General features: G+C 36.7%; 1 protein-coding gene across 1 annotated transcript in view; it reads right to left on the bottom strand.

Moving 5' to 3' along the window:
• The window catches only part of PDZRN4 (PDZ domain containing ring finger 4), a 339,737-nt gene that overhangs the window by 167,503 nt on the left and 149,133 nt on the right, over positions 1-23,101 (bottom strand). The gene's annotated exons all lie outside the window — the stretch shown is intronic.

The following is a 23,101-nucleotide window of genomic DNA, read 5'->3' as shown; positions in this document are numbered from 1 at the left end:
GGATAAAGCATTTTTTCTCCACAACCTGGGCTACTTGCCTTGTGGCTTGGTGGGAAAGCCACAGCTAATAATAAAATGTTCTTTTGCGGCTCTATTGGTCATGTAGCTCTATTAGGAACCCTGCGGAAAGAAACAGCTGGTGAAGGATGTTTCCAGGATTCTACAGGTGATAGTTCTTCTTGCACACTTGTAGGATGATTAGAATTTAGGTAAACGGAGGACATTCTGGAAGGAATACTGGCATAAATATAGGTCCAATGGGAGTAACACACACCATATTCTGGGAATAAGAAGGTTTTCAGTGCAATGTATTTCAAACAGCTTTTTGTGAAACACTGGTAAGCTGTGTCATCAAACTAGTGTGGTGCAATCAGCTGTTAAATGAAATCTTGAGATAGAATGGGAGTATCAAAGTACATCACAGGAAATAAGAGTAGGTCTCCTTTGAATCATATTTAAGTTGTGGTTGTGTGTATCTTGTGTATACTGAGTCCCAGTAAATGTTTTTTCTTTCTCTGGGTCATGATCAAAGTAGTTTGAGAACCACTGTCCTAGGGGAACATCAGCAGAAGCCATTGGGGGATCTGAATTACAGGAACCAAAGCCCTTATTTTATTCTTCCATCAAGCAAATCCTTTGGGAGACATTCATGATTTAATTCATCCCCAAATGCTGAATTGTCAAGAATTCTAATATCAGTACATTTAATGTGGCCTGATTTTATTAAGAACTACAAAATACAGGTTTCTTTCTTTCAGAGGAGAGAACATAAAGCTACACTGTAACTTTCTTGCTTTTTCAATTTTACATATTCTCCCTAAAGCCCTGTGCTACTAAAAAATATATAATATAATTTGAAACAAACATCACTCCAGGGCTTCTTCATCTTCATCACTTGTTGGTTTTTGACCTTGACACTTATTCAATTAGAACCGACTTGCCAATCATGCACTCCTTTGCTAAAGTCAGCCTTCTCACACCAGAGGGAAGGAGATTCAGTTAGTAAAGATTTTTCAATGAACCCAGGGCCAAAAAGAAAAAAAGAAAAACCTCACAATGTTACAGCACATAAACCAGTGATTGGGGGAGGGTCCACTGAAAAGACTTTATCATTTTCCCCAATATTATGACACTCACTGAATTGGTGTGGCTTAGGAGAGTCTGTACATAATCTGTTGGCAAACTGCTTCTAAATGCCCCAGAATGCAAGGCTCTTTAATCTGTTTCTTGACATGTGGGTGCCTCAGTAAGGAGGGTGGCTCAAGTTCTCCCCAGTTCTCACGTTGATATTCTGTCGGTCTCAGAGTACAGGTGAACAGAAAGCCCACATCAAATGTTGGCCATGCAGGAAGCTTGGGGAGAGCAGGACTTGTTAAGATTGTCAAGTACCATTCACAAATTTATGCCTGTAGAGTTGTTCCCCTTGGAAGGGAACCAAATAACTCATGCCTTTTGAAAATTGCTTATGACAGCTTTTCAGTCTGCTTTAGGCTGGCTCTCCGAGGTGATTTGTATTTTCATATACTGCTCATACATTAAAAAATTTACACCTGTCAGGTATTGACAGAGTGCCTCCATCCCTAACCTTTTTGGAGGGGGGAGACGCTTTGCTTCCAGACATTATCCAAATAAGTTTCTATCAAGAGTGAGGGTGACATAACAGATGGAGGCATAAGAAATATGAAGCATAAAGGCATGGAATTTTAATAAGAAACTGAGTCTTTGGCCTTTTTGAAAGGATGGAAGTTGCAATAGTCCCAAGACATTTGAAATTGCACATCCACTTATGGGCTAATAGTGGAGGGAGATCATAACTGTAGCTACAGTGTAGAATTTGCATCATTTGCTTTATTGTTCATGATGGAATCATATTTCCTCAGTGCATCTGCAACTTATGCTTAGAATTAGAAGAAATAAGACTGTTCGTGGTACCTTCTTTTTTCTTTTAAAATAAATGACAATAAATACTATCGCTAAGCTGTTTCCATTGGTATTTGGTTTTACTCACTTCTGAAATTGCTGGCACCACAAGGGCTTGTAAAATTTAACCCCCTGCAGACCACTGTTATATTATTCTTATCAAAGAACTTACTGCAATATGAGTATGTCAAATATCGACGTGATAATGACGTGTTACTTAGCCTGATTAGAAGGATATGTATGATGAGCCCCATGCATCATCAGTTGGGAAATATCAAAAAAGCTTTTCCTTTTCTTGCACAGAAGTTCTTCCCAATCACCAGGCTACCAAGCAAAAATTCTATTTTGCTTAGACAGCGTAGGGCACAATTCTTTCAGAAAATACCCTCTGGCTCTTTCTCACCACTTGGGAGGTTTATGTGGGTTGTTTGGGGGGGGTTGGGAGCAAAGCAAAATAAAACAATGAAGACAAATGAGCAGCCAAACAACTTGGAAAATGAAATGGCATAGGGAAAGCATCAATGCAAATCTTCTAGTCTGCGTTTAATGAAGCAAGAATTAATATTCATTTGAACATAAAAGTTAAGTTTTTTATACTCATCGTGGCTATAAATAACACTCCAGCAACTCTTCTGGGCAGTAATACTTAATTATCCCTACTCTTCAAGTCTAATAAATGGTGAGATTATCAGGGTTAAAAATCCACAGTTTGTCCACTGTAAATTAATGTCATTAAAAATATCACTGTCCTCAACTATAAAAAGGGTTCTAATCTCAGACATCTAACCAAGATTTACTGTCCTTTTTTTACAGCTGGCATGCAAGTGTTGAATTATTGGTTTCTAGCCATTTATTTATCTTTTTTGAATAATCTATCATTTTCAACATTACCTAACATTGGATGCTACTGAAATCCCCACATGCTCAAGACTGGATTATTTGTACTCTGAGTGTAATGGCAAATGTGATGATTACATTCAATCTTTCGTAAAAAGTGACAAAACCCAGAAGAACCCGGAAATGTAAATGTATGATCACACCTCCAGGTGTGATGTCAGCTTCCCTTTGACCTCTGGTGGTTGACACAAAAGGCAATGTCAAAGGAGGGTGGGATGGTTGAGAATGTACAGGTCCCAGTCCGTCACTAGAGAACGGTATCTGGAAGTGTGTGTCCATGTAGCGTAACGGAGATAGTGAAGTATCTCACTCGGCAATCAAATCACTTTATCTCTAAAATTATGTCTACATGGTTGGGAGATTGAGAGAACTGTGTTTGATAATCTCTAATTTCCCTGAAAATTAAGAAGGACTAATTAAAATCAAAACAAACACAAGGTACAGTAGACCACTTGGCCAGGAACAAGTAAATGCTTAGCCATTCATTAGTCATGGGAGCTTGGCCAATTCAGTTTGATTCTTTATCTTAGTATCTCAGATGGAAAAATTAAGAGGTGAAACTAGATACTTTCTAAATGTCTTTCATTTATAAATTCTGGATTGTCGGAGAGGTATAGGTATACTTGTTTACATTTAAACACTATATTTTGCTCTAAATTAGTGCTTCACTTGGTTTCATTTAAAAGCTTAGAGAAATTCTTTAAAAGATTTCTGTAATACAACAAGATGTAGTTTTCATCTTTTAAACGTTCATTTTGATTCACTGGTTGTAACTGGATGTTGCTTCACTTAAGAGGGTATTAACTTTCTCATTTATAGTACTATTTATATAAAATTACAGATCCCTTCAAGTATACATTTTAGACCTGAAAATTTTAAAGAGAGTCAAAATTCTTAGTATGAACAAACATCTAAAATTTCTCTATTTTTTCATACAATTTTAAGTATCTGCAGAGATATTTAACAATCCAACCATAACCACCTATAGCTACAACATGTGGCATTATCTCAACATCACACCCAACTTATGACTTACTAATCAGTGTTACTGACAGGCCATACGAAATCAATCAGTCATCAATAGTTGATTACCATATGGAGAGAAAAGTATCATTAGTGCACACAAAGAAGAAGTACTACACTACCCCTGGTCTTTACATGGAAAATCATCTATTCGGCTGCTCGTGTCAAAACCTTTGTAGCTATCCTTGACCTTTCCTATCTCACACACAACATCTAATCCATCTGAGTCCTGTTGGCTCTCACAAATACATCCAGCATCTGGACGTTTCCCACCACCACCATTCACTGCCACTTGGTAATTTCTCACCTAGGTTATTGCAATAGTTTCCTACATGTTCTCCCGCTTCCACCTTTGTTTCCCTAGAATCCATTTCTCAAAAGAGCAATCAGAGAGATAAAAGGTAGAGCAGATACACAGCAGAATTGTGCAAACCTCCAATAGCTTTTATCTGAATTAAAGTAAAAGCCAAAGTCTTGACAATGGCCTACAAAGCTCCTCACAGTTTGGTCCCTGTGACTTCTCTGACCTCATTTTCTATTGCATTTTTCTCTGTTCACTCTGTTCTAAAACATTAGCCTCCAGATACAACAAGTCTATGCCCACTTCATTTTGCATTGACTGTTCCCTCTACATGGACTGCCCTTCCCCTAGCCATCTGCATGGCTGGGTCTCTTGCCTCCTTCATTCCCTCACTTAAATGTCATCGCTTGTTTACCTGAGCTCCCTTTTTAAATGTATAACCCTCTCCAAAACTCCCTATCTTTTAATGCTTGTTTTGTTTTTCTTCACAGCATTTCTGGTTTTTTACTATAGAATATTATTTTGTTCATGGTCTGTCTCCCCCTGGTAGAATGTACTTTTCATTTTTTAAATGCTGTAGGATCAGCGTTATAAATTTTGTCTGGCATCACACAGGCAGTTTATTGAAGGAAGGAAGGAAGGAAGGAAGGAAGGAAGGAAGGAAGGAAGGGGAAGGAAGGAAGTTAGCATAAGGATGTTCTCTAATGCAATCAGGTATCTGTTGCATAACAGGAAAGCCTCTATTTACTGACCTTCTGCTAGGTACCCTGTAGCAGTTTAGATGCTTATCATATATCACCTATATTCTTCTTAAACCCCACTGCAGTTGAGTATTGCTATTTCTTCTAGTATTACTGTTTTGCTTTTCCAGATGAGGAAATTAGAGTTTCACTCACAGCACACAGATGATTAAACAGGAGATGCATGATTCTAATCCATATTTGACAACTTTAGCAGTCCCTGCCCTCTTTGCCTTAGATTGTACAATCTTTTAAGCACAAAGCAAAAGCCCATCAAGCCAAGACATAAGAGACAACAGTTACAATACAGCCATTGTAGGTAGGATGTTCACTCCAAGAGCAGAGGACATATGGACCCCTCCATAACCAATTTCATACAGTTAGAAAAGTAACTGATTTAAACAACTTAAAATTATTCAGCACTATTGTATTTTCTCTGAAGACAGTATTAATTCCACCTATATTGAGTCAAAAAAACAGGAAGTCTCCAAAAGAAAGTTTTTTGGCACTGTTAAATCTACTCTTGTCAGTGGGAGAAAAACAGTGTCAGGAGGAGGTTAATAGTGTTGCTTATTTTGGTATGAATGGCATAAGAAATGCTCACCATATCTTTTTATAACCTGGAAGAAATATCCCTTAAAACAGTCCCCACTTTGAAACCAATATTAGACACTAAAATTCTGGTTCCTTCATCACCATGAAACACTCTGTTCACTAGGCGCTCTTCCAGGAGCTACTCTGATGACTAGAAATTGAGTATTCCATTCCACAAAAAAGCTTTTCTACACATCTTCAGTACTCTTCAGAAAATAAAGTAACATCTTGGTGTATGTATCAATCTTCTCAGTTGTGTTAGCATAAATCATCTCAAAGGGTCTCAATACATTCTAAGCAGAATTAACATCTACAAAGAGATATTTATCTATAATACAATGCAAGAAATATTGTTATACAAACATGTATTATGTACAAAGCAATGACACTGATAAAAGAGTGATTAATCCATGTGAAGAGAGAAAGCTTTACAAAGCAGGGGTTATTTGAGCTTATCTTGAAGGAGGAAAAGGAGTTTATCCAGATCCTGTTGGGCTCTAAAGTTCTCTGGAATATGGACCTTTGCTGATAACTTGGTGCTTATGAATGCCATCTGAACAGCCATAAATATTTTATTTAATTTGGTGCTTTAACCCTAAATATATAAAAGTGTTTATTTCTACCAACTAACTAATTTAAAATGCTCAGTATGTTGTAATGCTTTTCAGAATCTTTTTTTTCTTTTTTGTCTTTTTCCTTCAGAGCTCTTCCGTAGAACAGCTTTGCTGGAGTCATTTCCTTGGCAGAAAAGAGGCAGATTTCTGGAGCATCTACATGGCAAAAACTGAAGAAATAGTGTGCTATGAATTTTCAAATTAGGTGCCAAAGTCCTCATTTGGTGCTTGAAAAAGTAGAAAGGCACAGAAGGTCCTCTTTCATTGGCCGCACACATTGATGACCCAAAGGCATAATCAGATGCTTGAGTAGTCATATTTGAGGCTCAATGTATTACGCTCAATGCATCACAAAATTACAACATTAAAATGGAATTCACTTAGGTTGCCCTTAAATGAATATGTTGTGCTCATTTACTTTCTTTCTGGGAGGAAACCCTAATGGGGAGGAATATAAGGAAAAGGGTATGAATCACTCATTTTGTTTGCTTACAAAATGACAACTGACAAAAGAAGATGAGCTTCATTATGTCAGTATAAATGCGTTTGGTAGCCAACGAATGGAGTACTTTCTTATATTTATTGTTACCCTTTTCTTAACATGCTTTTGCTTATAAAGTTACAAACAGAGATATAAATGGTTATAGAAAAACATGACCTGTATAGAAAAGAACAGTATATTTACACTAAGCTCCCCCATCTTTTGACTTGGGTTTAAACAAAGATACCAAAGAGTATAATGGAAAAAGTACACCTTTGAGAAACAGAGAGACTGCCGATCACTACAACTGTGAACTTTGTGAACTTTGCCAAGTAATTTAGAGACCTTCTATCCTCTTCTGCATAAATGCTAAGCCTACTTTGCAAGGTCGGCCTCTAAGAAGAATCAAGATTGCGGTGAGACTCTGGGCTAGCCTATAATAAATATTTGACAAATGAATGAATAAAGGCATGAATGAAAGAACCTAGTATTCCAGCAAAACTCAATGAGGTTCTATTCCCTGAATTTGCAATTCCTTACCCTGGCTGCCCCTTCGCTTGAGCCATTCTTAGGTCAATGCACAGTTGATAAGACTGTGGGCTTGGGAGCCTCCACCACTAACTAGCTGTGTGATCATGATCAAGTTGCTTAACTTCACTGGGTCTTAACACCTCATTTATAAAAGATGGATAATACTAGCCAGCTCATAAGATTTATTATTTAATAAGTTAGTACATGTAAGGCATTGAGTATAGTGCTTTGGACATTTGGTTTATGTTTATATTTTTGTTTAAAATGGTATAAATAAAGAGAGATTCTGACATTAGGTTTAAAATAAATAAATAAGAATACAGTCATATCTTGTTTAAAAGATACACACTTAAAAACATAATGACATAAAAAGGTTGACTGAAAAGGAAATAAAGGAAATCTCAGTTTAATGAAAACTGAAAGAGCTGATCTAATAATATTGATAGCAAACAAAATAGACTTTAAAGTAAAATGTTATAAACAAAAAATAGCAATTTTACTTACAAACGAAAGGAAGAGTGCAAGAGGAAAAGGTAACCAACCATATTGAGTACATATGCATTTCACCACATCTCACAAGGCATACAGGAAAAATTTAAGACAATTAAAAGGAACTCATAAGTCTGTAATCATACTGTAAATTTTTATGATACCATTCTAAGAAAATGATAACAGACAAAACATACTGTGGGTGTTACAAAGTAGAATTACATAACTAACAAGACTGGTCTACCATACGTGTGTGTATGTGAGTGTATATATGTATTAAATGTATATTATGGATACATGTATGGTGTACATATACATACACACATTTATGCTCACATGTACACAAGTGAGACAGAAAAAGAAAGAATTTTATACCCCAAATTATAGAAGCATTTTTTTAAAACACACTAAAAAATCCACAAATGATTATAGGTGTATTATGTGACTAAGAGACTATTGATAAATATAGAAGAAACAATCAACACACACCATGCTTTTTTGACAAAAATACGATACATTTGAAAGGATGAGGGCACAATCTGAGACAGAAAAAACAAACTTCTAAAAAATTTATGATGAAGGAATGAGTATTAAAAAGCATAAATATTTATGTGTCATAGTAATGACAAATCTCCATATTAAAACTCATGGGATGCAGCTAACGCAGTATATGAAAGGAAGTGTATAGTCTTAAAGGCATATATGGAGACTGGGGAAAAAAACAAAGAAAGATTAATAGGTAAAGTGTTTAACTTATGAATTAAGGAAAACACCAACATAGTAAACTGAAAGGAAGAAGAATTAGGGAAAAATAAAGGTAAGAATAGAAATTATTGAAATAGAAAACAAAGAAGTATTCAGTAAAAACAACATGAAAAAACTAGCAAAGTAGACAAATTGTTGACAATATTGGACTAGATAAGGAAAAAATAAAGAAGGGTAGAAAGGAAGATGGGTACATTTCTCTATGCAATTGATAAAGTATTTTATAAATATCAGATCAGCATAGACATTGTAAATACTAGCAATATTCTTGATGAAATGAATATATTAATCATGTAGATTGGCTTAACAGTAAATAGAAATCTTAAGACTATAAACATGAATGAAATTGAATCACTAGGGAAAATCAAAAACCCACTCAAAAATCAGTAGCCACCCTTTTACAGGAGCATTTCTTTTAAAGGTTTTATTTACTTATTTGACAGAGAGAGAGACAGCCAGCGAGAGAGGGAACACAAGCAGGAGGAGGGGGAGAGGAAGAAGCAGGCTCCCAGCGGAGCAGGGAGCCCAATCAGGGGGATCAGGCCCTGAGCCAAAGGCAGACGCTTAACAACTGAGCCATCCAGGTGCCCCTACAGGAGTTTTTAACCAAACTTGTTAATTTCTATCTTTAGCAAATTAGTGCAGAAAATAGAAAAAAAATAGTATAATCCGATGCCAAAAGCAAGCCTGGAAATGTATAAAAAATTATAGATTATGAACAAGTAGTGTTTATCATAGAAATGCAAAATTGTTTTAGCATTATAATAATCTTTTAATAATATACCTTATTAGCAGATTAGTATTGTATAACTATATGCTGACTTCAATGAATATTAAAAATTCTTTAAAATCAACATTTATTTATATTAAAAATCTTTTAAAAAGATGAAGAAAATTTAATTCCTCATCTGTGAAAATACACAGCACCTACCATTCTTAGAATTAAATGTTGAAAGGTGAAAGCTTTTTTTTTTTAATGCAAGAATAAGAGATTTATTGTTTAACACATTCCTCTGTACACACGTACATGCACACAATTTCTTTTCCTGGAAACAAATGATAGAGATTCTGCCCATAAAACATGGACAGGGTGTTTGGCCACACTGTAAAGAAGCCCAGCAAATTCTTCCTACCACAAGTTGTCTCTTAGAACACAAGGGTTTCATGTTCTATCAACTTTGCATCAATCCCTTACATCGACTGTGGCAGAAATCTGAATTTTTAGTCTCCTGACATGTACAGATAGTCTTTCAGAAAATTCTCTTTAGAACATGGCACTATCTTTACAATTTGGAGTGCCAGTGGAACTTAGTCATAATCAATTAGACCCTTTAAGATGTTCTGTAAGGTACCCATTGTCCCTTATGATGCTCATTATTTTTTTAATTTTATTTAAATCCAATTAATTAACCTACAGTGTATTATTAGTTTCAGAGGTAGAGTCCAGTGATTCATCACCTGCATATAACATGCACTGCTCATTACATCACATGCCCTCCTTAATTCCCATAACCCTGTTACCCCACCCCCCCCACCTATATCCTCCACTGGCTGAAAGCTTTTTAAAATCAAGAATAAGGGGTGCTTAGGTGGCTCAGTTGGTTAAGCGTCCGGCTCTTGATTTCAGCTCGGGTCATGATCTCAGGGTTCTAGGACTGAGCCCTGTGTCAGGTTCTGTGCTCAGTGGGCAGTTTGCTTGGAGATTCTCTCTCTCTCCCTCTTCCCCTCTGCTTTCAACACACTCTCCCTCTCTAAAATAAATACATAAATCTTTAAAACAATAAAAATAAAAATGAAATCAAGGATAAGACAGGAAATTTTGTCATTACTTTTTGTAATTTCAATGTATTTAACACTGCACTAGACGCCCTAGTAAGCGACACACACACACACACACACATATAAAATATCATGTATTTAGATATATTATATATAATACACATAATATATATTATAAATATAAACTATTTATATATTTTATAAATATAAACTATACATTATAAATATAAACTATTTATATATTATAAATATAAAATATAAAATAAAATATTGTATATTTTATACAATATATAGTAATATATCAATAATATATATACTATTATATATCTTATTTATATACAATATATATTATATTGCAAATATTATATAGTATATGTTATGTTAATTATATATTAATTAATAATATATTATATATTTATTAATTTATAATTTTATATATAATATATAAAATTATATAATGCCATATATTTTGTACATATATAATAAAACATATAAAATAAGAGCTAAAAGAAGTGGAAAGGGAGAAACGAAAATCTTATTTGCAGACAGTATAATTGTATAAGTGAAAAATCTAGGAGAATCTACAACTTTATAGATTATTACAAGATTTCAGCAAATTCATTGCATAGGAAATCCAACTCTTAAAATTCTTCCTTGACCTGTGTTTGAGCTCTAGTTTCCATATGTGCAAGCCACATGACTTCTGGGCATGTAACACAAGCGCTTTGAACATGGGATTCCTAAGCTGAAACACCAGGATAATACCACTTCCCTTGAGGGTTGTACAGATAAAATGAGGCACTGTTTATAGTATCTAGAAACAGTATTTTCCTTCCCTACAAAGTTCATTTCATGGTCACAAAAGAATCATTAGATTACTAAATACTCTTTTTACATGACAAATTAGTTATGAAGTTTAACTATAAGAAAAGAAAATTATCTTTCCAGAAAATCTTCTCATAACAGGAAGTGAATACAATGCAGACAATGCTTTTTAGCAAGAGAAGCTGACACTTAAAGAGAGGCAAACCAAGAAACAGACCCTTAACTAGAGAGAACACAGTGCTGGTTACCAGAGGGGAGGCGGGTGGGAGACAGATGAAACAAGGGGTGGGGATTAAGGAGGGCAATTGTCGTGATGAGCATGGTGTGTTGTATGAAGTGCTGAATCACTACGTTATACACCTGAAACTAATGTCACACTGTATGTTAAATAACTGTAATTTAAACAAAAACTTGAGATAAATAAAAAAATAAGTAAACAAAAAAGAGAAGTGACACTTAAAAGTGCTTGGCTGGTTTTCTTTAAAGTGAAAATGTAAAGTTACCTTAAAGATTGGTTCTGCAATTGAATCCTGAGTAATCTATCTCAATTATATAGATATAAAACCAGTAGGCGTTCATGTCCTAGTAAGATGCCCAGAGAAAAGTGCGGTTGGGGCTATACATTCTTGACAAGAGTAGCCCCTTACTTTCACCTGTACTGCTAGTCACTATGAGGAAGATGAGAACATACAGGAGCACCTGGATGGAAAAGATCGTGAACTCAACCTTCCTTGTAAGTACTAACAGTATGAGAATCTTTCGAATGGATTGAGAGAATACATACTGAAATCTGCTGACCAGATGCCACAGGCCTCTGAAGGAAACCTTGCAGGTAAGGAAAGAGAGAAGGCAGGACTGTGCCCTGTGCTCAGGATCAAGGTGGTTTTACATGAAGTTATTTGAATAGTAATAATAATAACAACAGCTAACCGCCTCTGTTCAAAGTGTGTGTGTATATAATTTATTAAACCTCATTATATTATTATATATTATTTATACTCATCTTCACAAAAGTCAACGAGAAGGTCCAATAATCTAATAACAATAATAATTATTATTATTACTATTAATAATCTAATAATCTAGCTCTTTCATATAACAAGAGTCTGAAGTCCCGTCTTAGTTTCCCAGTACTATTGGTGTCCTTTCAGGGGGGAATGGTTGAAACAGAAGCATAAACCCTACTGGAAAATGCTGGAAAAGTTGAATAGAGTGGTACTGTTTTCTCCAAAAAAATCATTGTGTCCTGCACAGGGATTTGGACCAGGAAGAACTTAATCCCATTTGCGGACTCGGGGGCAACAAACTGCGCAGGTCGAGTTTTCAACAGCGACACCTTGTGGCCAATGGAAGTAAAGCAGTCAAATGGTGAGGACGGATCTGATTTTTCACCTTGATTTTTGAAAACAGGATTGGGTTTTTTTACTTCTTTTTTCCCCAAGAGGAGTGAGAAACAGAGGGGAATAGCGAATTTTGCTTATTAAGTCTGGAGGTAACTTAGGTACTTCCAGTGAACATTAGAATATTATGTTAGATATAGAGGACACCCTACTTTTCCCCTACTCTATGGTGCATACAAGTTTCTTCTGTTGTCTTAGCAAGCACAAAACCAGATTGTCACACTCAGTACCAATTATGGTAAAACATTTCTCTCAAGAGCCTGGTAGTAATCACTCTTTCTGCCTCCTGAATGTGGTTCTGGGATATTCTTTTTTGCTTTCATTTGTTTTTAATAATTAAATAAAGAGATTTCATATTATGATTTTAATTTAAGTTGTAGGTTCCTCAAATCCTCTTGAATATAGGCAGGGTATATACTGGAAATAGTAAACTATTGTTATTTTTTCCATAGCTATAATTCAAAACGGAACACGTATATTACTGCCAAGCTATTTTATGCTAATAACAGCAAGTTCTCATTTCTTTTGTGAAACTGTTCATGGAAGACAAATAGGAAGAAGGAAAAGTAAACACATTTTTTAAAAATTTACCAACAAATTCAAGATTCAGATCTTAAGCAATGATGGACCTAATTCGTCCTTATTTGAGACTCATATAAGTGCCTGTACTCAGGGATAGAGGGCAAAAGTGTACACAGAAACACAGAGGTGATTTGTGTGTACCTACACTCTGCCTCCCATAACCTCACTGAGCTGAGCTTGCATGCCCTCTAACCTGAGGAGAGATGGAGCTCAAACAGTTCCCCACAGGTCTAAATGACCTTTTCTAGCACCATTCAAACTCCACATCACCCCACCTTGATCTTACTGCATTCTGACCCACTCAGGCATATTTCAGATAACTCAGACTTGTGCTAGAGCAATTTGCAAAACACATCCATTTCAAAAGCAAGTCACCATTTTCCAATATCACAAAAAGATATATGTTATTGTAATAATTGCAATATAATTAAAATTTTATAGTAAATATGAAGGCAATTTTCTTATGGTAGTAAGTGCGGACTTATTGTCTTTTTAGAATTTACCTTTCTTTGTCTATCGTTTCTTCTCTGTCAAAGCCAGTAACACCCATTTTATCGCTAAAAGTCTTACTAAGGAAACAGGTTACCTCCAAAAGGAAACATTATGGTATATTCCATTAAACACAGCAAAACTTAAAATTTCACATAAAAATAGGTTATCCAATTACATGGTAAATGTGTCATTTGTTCATTGTCCAGTACACAATATATTTACAGGAAAATTACCAGGAACTTCTCAGCTGTATCAGATCTCAACCTTATATTTAGATGCAGTCATATATTACTGCTGATAATGTGATGTCAGTGAATAGATTGGAATTTTTCACTGTCCTTTATCAAGATAAATTGTTCTGTCAATAGCAAATGGCTGGCAAGTATTAACACTCTGCACACTATATGACTTTTCATTCCCTGCAAAAATTGTATTTAATGCTTTCACACAAAATCTATGGCCGTGACTCTCCTTATTACCTATTTAACTACCTTTTAAAAGGAGGATTTATTTCTGCAAATTAGGACCTGGGTAACAAGATGGTATCATGCATCATAAACTTTAAGTCAATACAAGGCAGGACACTTGCAGTTTGAATGGGAAAATACCTTGCTCTCATCTCTTGGTCATCCAATAGTATTAGCAATCTGTGGTGGGAGCAGCTGCTCAAAGCAGAACTTTATCTTGGCCTCCTTCCATCTACACTGCCACGCTGTCCCACAGTAGCAATTTGCTCATTGGCCTATTACTTTCAATAGGTATTCCAGTAATTGGCTATTTCACACTTGTAAGGCTTGAACTGGCAGAGAGCAAAGGCCAGGCAACCAGCCTGTCAGGGTCTAGCAAGCTGGTCGTTCATCAATTATAATCAGCTTTTACAAGAGTGAGTGAATCCTCGAAACCTTGTTTGCTCTGATCAGCTTTGCTGCTAGTATAATTCGACCCCAAACTGAGCTGAGTCCTTATCTGAAGAATGTAAAAGTTGTCCTACGGTGACAAGCATGTTTGTTTATTCAGACCCCCAGAGAGATGGCTTTGGGCTCAAAAGGGGGAAGGGCAAACTTTAATCTCGAGAATTCTGCCTGTGTTCCTTCTGTGTTTGCTGTCCATCCCACAACACACTTCCCTTTGTCAAAAAATACACCTTCCGAGGGCATCGAAAGAATTTATTTCATCTCACCAAATGAAGAATGGATTCTACAAGGTGAGGTTCACTCTGGCTAGAGAGGTGTGGAGTCTTTTGCAATCACAGTAGATTATTGTAGAAATAGCTATTTAAGTAAACATGCAATTAAAAGAAGACACTGTAATACCAGAAACAATATATGTGCTTATGTGAACAATAAGCTCTCAATGACTTGATTTAACATGATCTATCAGCTGGAAAACCAGTTTGCTAGAAACTTTGGGTCCATAACAGTAAATCAGCATGGGCTTCACTCATATTTACAGATAACAGTTTTTCTCTTGTTAGCCGTTCACCAATATCTTCTATTATTTCTCCTGTCACGGACCTCTAAAGAGAACAGAAACCTCTGACACAAATCTAAGTTTTCAAGTAAAAAATAGGTGACACAGCAACATTGTAAAATCTTAATCAAATTTAACCACCTTCACAATTTTAGGGCCTAGGTACCTGGGTCACTGCTAATTCATGTACTATATCTGAGAAATCTAGAAAAACTTTACTTGTATAATTTAGAAACGGGGTCCTATTTTAAAATACCTCCTAACATCAGGATTTATATTTTTCTTCCCATTGGCATCTCTTTTGCAAAACGGATATGCCAAAGCCTACTTGCAATGCACACACACAAGATTTCTAATGGAAACAACTCTTCTTTATTACAACGTCTATTATGTCATCGACCAGGGTCTGTGATTCCTGTACTACGGTCCTATGCTCTCTCTTCCCAAAGGCCCATTCGGTCTGGTGACCAGCTGGTGACAAGGTGATCTGTCATCCAGCAACTGCCTTGAGCACAAATAAAATATACAACCAAATATTTAACCTGCTTTGTAAAGATTTCCCAAAAATTTCAACTTAAAAAAAAAACACATAAAGGTAGGTGATTTAGAAAGCTGTTAGAGATTCTCAAAAATCAATTCTAAATTTTGAAAAGACATGAGTAAAGCTCTTAATAAATCTACCTTCAAAGAGTTATGCACTCGGACTAGTTGAATAAATGAAGTGACACTCACGCATATCTAATTGTAATACATCACAAGATAATCTGTCAGGCCCCAAGTGCTCAGGCCCTGTCACCCCTCTTCATCCATTATTTATGTACAACCTTCATTGCCAGCAAAAGCCCTATGAAGTATGTAGTATGACATCAAAGGCTGTGGTTCTGCCACTTAGCAAAAACTTTCAGAAAGCATGTCGTGGATAAAAATCATTCAGCACTGTCTAAATTCTTTCTGGGGACAAAAACCCAAAACATTTAAAAAGCACCAGGATGATCCCAAACAAAAATCATGTATTTCATTCAGCTGGGCAATATACTGAAGGTTCCACACTAACAAGGCTCCCTTGCATGAAACGCTAAGGCCTGAAATGCCTTTCTTTGTCAGAAAACAATCAGCTCTCCATGGTCTTCCTTGTATCACGTTAGGGACAGGGAAGATCACACAGAAATACAATCTGAACACAGAACAACATCTACTTCAATAATTGGCAAACAAGTGGACAGCCTGATAGGGTCATTTTCTTTTCTTCTCTCCTCTTTTCTTTCTCTTTTAAAAAGATTTTATTTATTTGAGAGAGAGAGAATGAGAGAGAGAGAGAGAGAGCACAAGAGGCAGGGGAGGGTCAGAGAGAGAAGCAGGCTCCCTGCTATGCAGGGAGCTCCATGCTGGACTCAATCCCAGCATTCCAGGATCATGACCTGAGCCAAAGGCAGTCGCTTAACCTACTGAGCCACCCAGGTGCCCCTCTACTTTTTTAAATGGCGAAGGTGATGAAAAACTTGGAAGGATGAGGAGATGTACATGTTTACTACTTGGTGGATGTGGAAAGCCTGCCCCTGGCAGTTCCCGGAAGGTGGGCTGGCTTTTTTGCCCACCTGTCTATGGAGGTCTTTTCCACCTCCCTTCACTGGGGACAGAGACTGAGGAAGACTTCCTGAACAAATGCATCCTGGTTTTACAATCAGGATCACATGGTGCTTTGTGGGGGTTTTGTTTTTTTAAGGAATCAGTATCATATTTCATTGTAAGCATTTTTTTTCAAACATGTCTTAAATAATGAAGAGAAAAATACACATTTGAAACCATTTTAACAGTTCAGCCAGATACTCTGACTTAGTCATGAGGGGGTGATAAGAACAAAAAGCTGCTTCAGGCATTTAGTAGCAGAAAATTAAGGTTCCTGTAAATTAGGTGGCTATATTCCTCTCCCAGTCCAATTACTAGCTTTATTATTTGTCAATAAAATACCAAATAAAAGACTAGTCTCCAGATAAGGCAGCTGTTGCCATTTGGACCCTGTGATACTTTACGTTCTCAAACTGTGGTGTGGAAGTTGCTGATAATGCCTTTACATCGCGAACAGGTGCCCTAAGGCCCAAATCTATACACTTTCCTCTGGAAAGAAAAATCATAATAAAGGAACAGAACATACACATCATACACAAGGTAAGATTAGGCAAGTTGCTCTTTTATGACCCTGGAACAGTTGAACTGGAGCTTTGAAACATCCTTTGTGATTAATAAAAGTCACAATTAACGTTAGGAAGAAGATGAGAGCTAGAAGCAATTCTGGTTAGAGGCAGCAACTAAACCTCTTGCCATAGCTTCCCACAATTCCTCCTAACCAGAGCCCAGCGTGTCCTCGAACAGCTGCTTTTCATCACTTCCCTGGACAGAAGGGCAGTGGATTACATGCCTTTGCTATGGAGACCCATGCGTCTCTATGACAATGTGCGGGAAATTCCACCATGTGGAAAAGACAAGTTTGCTTCTTCCCTTTGAAGATGTATGCTAAACTTACAGGATCATTAGGCTACCCTGTGAAAGAATAGATTTTCTTTCTTCCTTTTAAGACTTTACTTCCCCTTGAGAAAAAAACGTAGCCTCCATCTACGTGGCTTTTAGGAGAAGAGCACTGAGGACATAAATTCAAGCTTGCTCAGTTGGTATGGGGCTCTTGCATTTGGAGAGGGATTGTTGTTGACAGTATTATTATTATTATTATTATTATTATTAAAATCAGAAGCTGGTTTCAGTCTTAGGAATCCAGATTCTCTTCTCTAATATGGATCCAAATAAATTCACAAAAATAGAGAGGCCTAAAGGAAGGTACAGACAAAATAATTTTAAGTTTATTCCTCCTCTGAGGGGGTGGGGGAGTCTGGGTTCTCTTTGATTGTGGCAGTACTAACAATTAATTTAGGATGATGGTGCACATGAAAATAAAACTTCTTTTGATTGAATTTCAAGGACTCTTCTGTTTAACTAGCTTCAAGAGTCCTTTTTTGATCATAATAAAATTATTTGCCATATGGTTCAGATGCTTGTGATCTCCTCTCAATGAGAGGATTATGCATGAGCTAGAATGCCTACTGTAGCTGCAGCCAAGCACACAGCTGGCTCTGATAATGCCAACAAATGGCTTCATCTATCTCAATGTCACGTAGGAGCTAGGGAGACGCGAGTCAGCCCCGAGTACAATTAAAATCTACATCATCTGTGAGAAAGGTGATGGAGGTTCTGACATCAGAGCTGTACCAGATTCATCCTCTTCCAGGCTAACAGAAGAAACGTGTTGCCCCTTTCACCCTGTTACACTAATGATGCACCCTGCCTATCCCTTCCTCTGCGCATTAAAGGCACTAAATCAAAAGGCTCCGATTTAAAAGCATCACCTCTATCTGACATTCAGTAACAAGACGTACAGTTTCTAAACTTAAGTTGTGTATTCCTTGATTCCCCCCTTTTTTTTCCTGATGAGATAATGCCATTTGTGTCCACCAGTGAAATATAAATAGAAGAGTTTATGATCCGTATGGCCTCAAATTGTGGCAATATGCAGAAATTTCCTTGTTTTAGTTCCACAATGTTCAACCACACTAATAAAATCAGGTTTGAACATCCATTTGTTCCAGAAAGCCAAATTTTATTGCTAAAACATCCATAACTCATAACAAGCAAGCTCAATACCAATTCTCAGACAAGCCTCCTCTTCTGCATGTTTTGAGTAAAAATCAAAAGTGGAGCTTGTGCAGGGATTTTGCTCTTTTGACATGTGATATTTGAAGGAAACCTTGTGAATATATTTCATTAGCATGTCCAGTGACTTTCCATTACAATCAAATGGAATAGCATCTCAATTTCAAAAGGAGGTTACTGAAAGTTAATTTTGTATTAAGTTCATAATTTATATACTTCTGTTATATACCTCTCCCCCTATCAAGTTATTATTCTTAAACGACTATAAACTGTACACTGGCAGGTAAATCTGTAAACTCGCATGCAAATTTCTCATGCAACTAGAAGAAAGTATCCACACCAAGTAAAATACCTTATGTTTTTGAGTCAAAGAAAAGCCTGTATCAGATAAAGTCCTTAATATATCCACTGTGTATATCTGTATATATTACATCTGTATGTGTAGATATAAATTATAGATATCCATACATATTTCACACACATACAAATAACTCTGGAACAACAGGGGTTTTTTTGTTTTGTTTTTCTGTTTTGTTGCTTTAATTTCTCAATCCTGCAGTTACATAGAAAACCTTGTGCAACAGAAGGGAGATAATTGTCAGTGGACATTAGATATTTCAGATGCCAACTTTTGCATGCTCTCCCTGTCTCACGGTCTATTATATGCACAAGGGTAATTTTTTTAAGGATTTATTTATTTGAGAGAGCGAGAGCATGCCCAGCATGGAGTCCCATGCAGGGCTCAATCTTAGGACACCGAGATCACGACCTGGGCTAAAATCAAGAGGCAGACACTTAACCGACTAAGCTACCCAGGCACCAGCACGAGGGTAATTTTAATCAAGCATTTTTCAAGTAGTGTACTAATGTGACAATTATGCCTTTAGTCTTTTTAGTTTATGAGAAATGTATAAAAAACAAGTGTTATTCATTACTTTTTTTATAATAATTTTTTATTATGTTAGTCACCATACAGTACATCCTTAGTTTTTGATGTAGTGTTCCATGATTCATTACTTGCGTATAACACCCAGTGCACCATGCAATACGTGCCCTCCTTAATACCTGTCACCAGCCTATCCCAATCCCCCACCCCCCTCCCCGCTGAAGCCCTCAGTTTGTTTCCCAGAGTCCATTACTTTTTTTTTTTTTAACCAAACAGACCACAGTACTCTACTGTGACAATTTCTAGAGAACTAGTTGTGGTCATCCTAAACTAATGGTTTTCAACTTTGTACCATAGTATCACTTGTGGTGTTTTTAAAGATTTATTTATTTATTTGAGAGAGTGAGAGTGCAGAGGGGGAGGGAGAGGAAGAGAATCTCAAGCAGATACTCCCCTCCCCCACCCCAATCTCCCCAGCTGAGTGTGGAGCCCAACACAGGGCTTGATCCCACAACACTGCAATCATGATCTGGGACAAAATCAAGAGTCAGATGCTATCTAATATTTTAAAAAATAAAATGAAATAGTGAACATGTTTATTTAAAAAAAAAGAGTTGGAAGCATAACTCACTGAGCCACCCAGGTGCCCTCACTTGTGGTATTTTTAAAAGTAAAGATGCCTGCAACTTACCCCCTCCCCCAATATGCTGGAACTGAATTTCTGAGGGTGAGGCCCAGACTTCCATACAATGTTGTGTATAAGGTTCCCCAGGTGATAGTCAATGCATTATGAAGGACAAAGGCCTGTATCTACGCGTTGCCTGAAAAGTATTTTAAATGTATGACTTAGCACTTATATGAAATATACAGCCATTATAATGATTGTATTATTTACAGATATTTCTTCCTTTAAGTAAAATAAATCAATGTTTCTGACATACGTTTATGCAATCCTGTAAATATTTATTATAATGTTACAAATGTTTAGCTCCGTGCTAGGTATTGTGGGGAAATAGGAATACAAGGCATAGCTTCTAAGTTCGTGGAGTTAATCACTACAGGAGGAAAAAGACACACACAACAATAAGTATTTACCGAATATTATTATTAGAACTGCCATATTGAATGATGCTTACAATAAATGCCAAAAGGTAGCAGAATTATAAAGTATCAGCACGCAAGCGTATGTATATTATCCCCTATGGAACCCTTCATCAAGTACTCCTTTGACTAGCAGAACCCACTGCTGCTTCTTAGAAATAATTAAAAAAAGAAAAATAACTGTCATCCAAAACTTCTAGAAGAAACCTACCACACAAAGCAAGGTACCTTATCCATCATACTTTAACTGTTCATCTTAATTTACAGTGGGTCTTAACCTGACAAGGGTTTATTTTATTAACCCCAAATGAGAATTGCCTATTTCAGACAGTCTTTGTGAGAGAGAACTAAAAAAGTTATTAGGCGAGCAAGTCGGTAAATATATTAATGTAGAAATCTGACTATATGAAGGGTCCTATTTCTAATCTAAAGTAGCTATTTACTAGATTTCTAGTCTTTCAACTTCATTTACAAACTCAACCATTATGCAATGAACGAGGCTCTTCCTTCAAAGAATTTTTAAAAATATTTTAGAGATTTGATGATTGAAAATGCTTTTGAAGAAAGTAACAGGAACACTATTCTGTGTGAAAAAATGTAAAGCTCAGAGAAATCAAGAACTTGTGATAAGTTGCCCGGTTAGCAATAAATATATATAAGAATTATAGAGTTAGAAAAGGTCTTAAATAGTACATTAGGTCACCACCGTGTAGTTCATTAATCTAACCTTTTTTAGACTGATCAGTCACAGAGCCTCAATTATTAAATTAAATAATCTAGATAAATTAAATAATTAAAGGCTTTGTTATTTCAGAAATAAGTAATGAAACATTCTCTACTGAGTAACTCTCACTAAAAGACAAAAGTACAGCCTAGCTTTGGCATGGGCTCAAAATCTGTAAATTAGTATGTGAAACCCTCAAACAACTGTTAGATGAAGGTGTTTACAAAAAATAGGCTAGTCTGTGCATCTGTAGTTTAGAATTAAAAAACAACATAAGACACACTGAGAGTCCTGAAGTCCATACAAGGTCCACGTATGGTTGACCTACAGCAGCTGGAGCAGGATAGCCTTCACGTGGCTCAGATTAGGTCAAGGTAAGCAGCTTTAAAGTCAGAGGGACCTAAAATCTGCTGGTCGCAACCCGTTACCACTGGGGAACACCGACAAATTAACCAACTTCTTTAAACTGCAGTTTCCTCATCTGTACAATGAAGAAAAGTGTGTGTGAGGATTAAGTATAAGGGAATTGCACAGGACATTATCTGGCACATTGCAATATCTCAATAAGAAACAAAATAATAGGGGCACCTGGGTGGCTCAGTCAGTTGAGCATCTGCCTTTGGCTCAGGTCATGATCCCAGGGTCCTGGGATTGACTCCCTTCCTGCATCTGGCTCCCTGCTCAGCGGGGAGTCTGCTTCTCCCTCTGCCTCTGCCCCTGCCCCTCCCATCCCGCTCATGCTTTCTCTCTCAAATAAATAAAATCTTTAAGAAAAGACAAAAAAATAATGGTGATATTAAAAAGAGGAAGAATTGAGAAAATTTTTTGTTAAACACTGGAATATAAAGTTTAATCAGAATATTCTCTTTCTATGCCAAGGAATTATATATAAATTCCACCAATCCTGAATATAATCCTTCTATTCAGCATATATGACTAGATGGGAGTGCTGCTGGTATACAAGTTCCTGGTATACAAATGGCTATGATCTTGAAGCTGTGCTTTTCGCCTATTTTGTGCTATTTCCCACATTCATATTTCCAATATCAAATCCTATTAAGGGAACAAGCTCCCTTTAGGCATTATGACAAATTGGCAAGTTCACATTGTTCACAATGGAACATTTTCAGATCTGCTAGTTGTCCCCATGTTTCACATCTTCCCTGGCTCACTCCTGATTTTCCCCCAAGACACAAGTCAGAGCAGAGTACCCCCTTTTTCTTGGGGGAGTGAAAGACATCAAAACTTTCCTCTTAGGTTTCATGTAGCCTGCTCTTTTACTTAACAGGAGGAACTGGAGTGGGTATCCCTCCCTTTGTGGGTGGGTAGGTGGGAAGCAGATTGTTAGAAAACAGGGAAATCCCAAGAACACCTCAGAAGCTGATCCTGTGTCTTATGACTGGGTCCTGAAACATTCCATGGCTGTACAGCTGTTGCTACTTCCCAAATAGCCAGCCACGACTTCCATGGCTACCAGAAATGACTTGACATGCTGTCTCCTTACAAAAGTCAAAAAGTTCCCAGCATTTTGCAGGCCTCAGCAGCAGCCCTGAAAACCACATACAGCAGACGCTTAGGGCAAAAGTCTATGAATGTGCCTACATTGCTTATTGACATACGATCAATTTAAAAGGAGAAAACTATCCACATATTGTCAACTCCATGAGAAGAGGTACCCTGTCCATTTTGCTCACATTTGTATTCCTAGCTCTTGGGAAAGTCTGAGACCTAGTAGACACCATGTTGTTGAATGAATGAATGAATGAATGAATGAATATAACATCATGT

This window comes from Ursus arctos, unplaced genomic scaffold, assembly GCF_023065955.2.
Source record: "Ursus arctos isolate Adak ecotype North America unplaced genomic scaffold, UrsArc2.0 scaffold_26, whole genome shotgun sequence".
In the NCBI taxonomy this organism is placed as follows: Eukaryota; Metazoa; Chordata; class Mammalia; order Carnivora; family Ursidae; genus Ursus; species Ursus arctos.
This window is presented reverse-complemented; position numbering and strand designations above follow the sequence as displayed.